Genomic DNA, 5,509 nt, shown 5'->3' on the forward strand with positions numbered 1-5,509 from the left:
AAATTCTGTTGGGAAATTAGATCCCCGTGCCATCAAATGTGTCTTTATGGGCTATTCTCCTTCTCAAAAGGGCTATAGGTGTTGGTGTCCCTCTGAACGTCGGTTCTTTGTGAGTATGGATGTGACCTTTCGTGAACATGAACCTTATTATCTTGGATCAGCCAATGACACTGGCATTGCTCTATCCCCACCTGAAGTAGGACAAGAGGGGGAGAGCAGTGGTGGAGGCACCCTTATTGGATCAATACTTGTCCCTACTCCAGATGCTTCTGCTCTTGATAATAATATTCCTAGACATGGGGAAGAGATAAATCATGAGGAGAGTAACAATTCTGGTCATGGAGACATGCAAGATGCAACAGGAGATTCATTATCACCTTCACAGAATGTTGATCACTCTGCACATGATGACCCAGGTACTGATGATCACTCTCCTAGTCCTATTGCTCCTACTAGAACCATGGGTGAGAGTGATAACCAATTGTCGACATCTGTTCCGCGAGGTAATTTACCCATTGCCTTGAGAAAACCAACTAGAACCTTAAATCTTCCCCCACACCTAAAAGACTACGACGTTGGTTATAAACACAACATAGCCAATTTCATCTCCTACAAACATTGTAACCCATCCTTTCAGAGCTTCATTACATCTCTAGATTCCACATCCATACCTAATAATTGGGACACAGCCAAGGAGGATCCAAAGTGGAGGGAAGCAATGCTTGAAGAGATGCGAGCTTTGGAAAAGAACAAAACCTGGGAGCTTGTGGATCTACCACCAGGTAAACAACCTGTAGGTTGCAAGTGGGTTTTCAACATTAAGCATACCCCAGAGGGTAAAGTGGATAGATATAAAGCTCGCCTTGTGGCAAAGGGATATACCCAAACATATGGAATTGATTATGAGGAAACATTTGCACCTGTAGCAAAAATGAATTCTGTTAGAACACTCATATCATGTGCAGCAAACTTGAATTGGAACATTCACCAGATGGATGTAAAAAATGCCTTTCTTCATGGCGACCTTCAAGAAGAAGTGTATATGGAGATCCCACCAGGGTTTGAGTCTGGCTATGTTACTAGAAAGGTACTTCGCTTACGTCGCTCCTTGTACGGGCTCAAACAATCGCCAAGGGCCTGGTTTGATAGGTTTCGGCGTGCTATGTTGAGAATTGGGTACACTCAGAGCAATGCAGACCACACCATGTTTTACAAACGCAGAATGAGCAAGGTTGTCGTCCTCATTGTATATGTGGATGACATTGTTATCACAGGTGATGACCAAGAGGAAATTATTCACTTAAAACATCATCTTGCGCAAGAATTTGAAGTCAAGGATTTGGGACACTTGAGATATTTTCTTGGGATAGAAGTATCTAGAGGACCAAAAGGTATTTTCCTTTCCCAAAGAAAATATGTCCTAGACCTACTACAAGAGGCAGGTATGCTTGGGTGTCGTCCAGCTGCAACCCCAATTGAGCAAAACCATCGCCTGTTGAGTGATTCAGGAAAACCCGTGGACCGTGAATGCTATCAAAGATTAGTCGGTAAGCTCATTTACCTGTCTCATACTCGACCAGATATTGCGTTTGCTGTTAGTGTAGTGAGCCAATTCATGCATGACCCAAGATCATCTCATATGGATGCCGTGACTCGAATCCTACGTTATTTGAAGGGGTGTCCAGGAAAGGGTTTACTGTACAGTCATCAGGGAAACCTCCAGGTTGAGTGTTATACTGATGCAGATTGGGCAGGCTCACTGGATGATCGACGATCAACATCTGGGTACTGTACCTTCGTTGGTGGGAATTTAGTTTCATGGCGCAGCAAGAAGCAAACTGTTGTGGCTAGATCCACGGCAGAAGCTGAGTTTCGATCCATGGCACATGGTGTATGTGAAGTATTATGGTTAAAGATTTTACTGACAGAACTAGGGTTGTTCAAGGAATCACCACTAATGCTATACTGTGATAACAAGGCCGCCATAGATATTGCAAATAACCCAGTGCAACATGATAGAACCAAACATGTGGAAATTGATCGTCACTTCATCAAAGAGAAATTGGATAGAGGGATAATATGTATGCCTTATGTAAGTTCATCTAGTCAAGTAGCGGATATACTTACAAAAGGTCTACCTGAGAAATCATTCTCTATTTTCTGTAGCAAGATGGGTCTGTATGATATATTCACCCCATCTTGAGGGGGAGTGTTGATGTGAGTTGTCATTATGTAAGGACAGGAGGACTACATTGTAAAAGAACAAAAATATAAATAAAGAGATGTGAGAAGGGGATCGAGAGAAGACCCCGGAATTTTCCCCAATGTCTCCTCTCCTTCATGAACCCTAGTTCACAAATCCATGAGTAACAAGAGCCTCCTTGCGTCACCATTGTCATGCCTTGCAAGTTTCAACCATCAAGTTTTTGATTAAAAGAAAACTGCTGCTGTCTATAGGTCTCTTACATACGCCATAAGCTAAACTGTGATGCGTACGAAATCTTTGGTTCTTTTAACTGTTGACCAGTTGACACGATACACTGACTGTGTTAGGAATAATCTTGAGTTCCATCAGTGTTAGCAAAGTGCACGTGTTGTGGTTAACTTGGATGTGTGCCAAGGCGTGGTGACAGCTTGGTGCAAGTCTGAGTTGTAGTACTATTACATGTGTATACGGTTGTGTCGTGTCATGCTAGATTTAGTAGTTTAGTCTAGCGGTAGAGTCCGGTTAGGAGCTGGTGTTGTGTCCGGCTAGGTTAGCTAGGTTAGGCGTCTGGGCGTGTATATATGTACAGCCCTGGTTGTGAGATTGCAACACCGTGGAAAACAGAAAATCAATAAAGAGAAGAAAGGCACGACACGTGCCTTTGGCAAAAGTTTCTGCGTGCGCATGTTCATCGTGATTTGATGTAATCGATCCTACTGGCCGAGTTCCAACAGACTGGTGGTACCGGATTAGAGTTGATTATGAGTGCTCTTCGATTAAGAATGTTTGGTTATGAGTGCAATAGTTTACTGTCGATCTGAATCCAAATAAGCTCCGAGTCACCGAAGCAGAGGTGCGTGGGATTCCACGTCAACGCGAGCTAAACTATATAAGGTGTGCTAACGCAAACTGAAATCATACACAAATAATTATGGGTGTGGCTAGGTCCCAGTCGACTAAGATTTAACCAAGTCTAAATCAACTGACATTACATACAAGAGAGAAGAAGAAAAAACTGAATTTTTTTTTACACGGATCTCAATATAAGATCTCACGGATATAACATCGACTGAGATTTAGCGAAGTCTTAGTCGACTGAGACTTAGCGAAACTGAATAATCATTTAGGAGAAGAACGGCCATGATGTTTGTTGTCGTAGTGATCGATGCAGACTAAGTGAGGATGGTACGAACTATAGATTTTACACTCTCAAACTTCTGTAAAATGTCAAACCTGTGCAGTACAAGCATTTTGACTTGCATGCTGTTGTGTTCCTGTGTGTAAATATGCATATCATCCAACGCTAGCTAGCTACCAGGTGAAATTATCTGTGACTAATGATAGAAATTGTATCCCTTTTTTTTCTAAAAGAAGTTGCCGTGTCATTGTTAATTTGTGGACATCAGTGTGCGTCTTCTGATGCTGATCTGCATTTGACTCTGGTTTGGCCTGTTGCTACAGTGTATGTTTTGTCTGACAACAACAATGCCGGAGACTCTTGGCAAACCGCCGAATTAGTAAGCAGTGACAGAGATTCCTACTGCGTTGGATCTGTCCTCGTATACTATAATTAATTGATCGATTGATTTGTTAATTTCTTTTGATTTTCACGTAGTATGTCGGCGTCTCAACTACTCTGAATCTACTTGCAAAAAACAAAAAACAAAACAAAAAAAAACTACGCCGAATCTTGTTTTTTTTTTTGCGCGGGAAAAGGATTCTTATTCCATATTGAGAGAGTTACAGTCGAGAGGTAAAAGATCCTCAATACATGGTGGTCCTATATGCATCCACACAGCCATGGTACACTCTATATGACTATAATTTGCCAAACGATCGGCAACTCTATTTTGATCCCTATTCAACTTCTGAGGAATAAACTCCCTATGTCTCATCAACTCCTTAATTTCAGCCACAAGATGACCATAGGCAGAATGAAGAAGTCCGTTCCCTGATAGACATAACAACGCCTCACTTGAGTCAGATTGAACGATGACCGAAAGAGTGGAATGTTGTATAGCTAGCGCCATCCCTTGCATGATTGTATGAATCTTAGCTTCCAGAGAATCGTTACAATTGAAAATAAACCGATATGCTGCAAAAATAAGTGAACCGTCATGTCATCTAAGAATCATTACTGCCACCACCGCGCCGGATTCCACTAAGAAAGAACCATCAACTGATAGAGCAACATACTCAGTAGACGGAGGAGGCCAAGGTTTAGGACTTGGGGCAGGTCGTCTCACTTCAGGCAAAGCCCAATCAGCAACCGGCATTTTATCTTTAATTATTTCCTCTGTATTGAACCTTTTAGCATCTCGAATAGACTTCATATAACTGTCCAAAAAATCAACCGTAGTTGCCACCTGAGGAACCTCTTTATCATGAGTAAAATCATTACGTAATTGCCAAATACGCCAAATAAGCATAATCATACAGTCACGCTCTGCATCGGTACAATTAAGCAGCACGTTCAGTAACCATTCTTTGCCACTATTAATAAGTAGCTGGTCCTGGGGGAGCAACCAGACCTTCCTCATGGCCTCCCAGATTGCACGTGCATGGCTGCACGCAATCAAAGCATGGTAGCTATCCTCATCAACAATACCACAAATTGGGCACGTACTGCACGTCGCTAAGTGCCTATATTGCATGCACGTAGCAGTAGCAAGTGCTCCTGAAGCCGCTCGCCATGCCGTATGCTTCATCCGCAGAGGCACCGAAGATTGCCATATCAGGTTCCAGATGGGTCGGTTCCCGTCAGGGTTAGCGCTGGACGCCCCTCCGGCGAACTGGTCATCATGCACTGTCGTCGCCAAGTGGTACGCACTTCTCACTGAGAATATGCCATTCTTCTCCGGATGCCAGGCAAAGAAATCTTGACGTTGTCTCGGTGAGGTACGGATTTTGAGGATTTCACGTACGTCCATCAGCCAGAAGTGGTCGTTCAATCGTTGCACCATCCATGCACCGTTCTCATCAACAAAATCAGACACCCGATTGAATCGACAATTCCTTTTAGGTGTAACAGGTCGGAAATTATGGCCACGGGGAATCCAAGGGTCCCTCCATGTCCGTATCAAAGAACCATCTCCAACCCGCCAAATGATCCCTTTTTTAACCAGCTCTAGACCATGTTCAATACCCTTCCATACAATTGAAGGATTTCCAGTAAAACCTATATCCAACAGGTTCCCATTGGGGTAGTACTTCGCACGTAATAAGCGAGCACACAAACTGTCTGGAACATCAAGTAGTCGCCAGGCCTGCTTTGCAAGCAATGCCTGATTAAATGCACGCATG

The sequence above is a fragment of the Triticum dicoccoides genome, chromosome 1A, assembly GCF_002162155.2.
Source record: "Triticum dicoccoides isolate Atlit2015 ecotype Zavitan chromosome 1A, WEW_v2.0, whole genome shotgun sequence".
NCBI lineage: Eukaryota > Viridiplantae > Streptophyta > Magnoliopsida > Poales > Poaceae > Triticum > Triticum dicoccoides.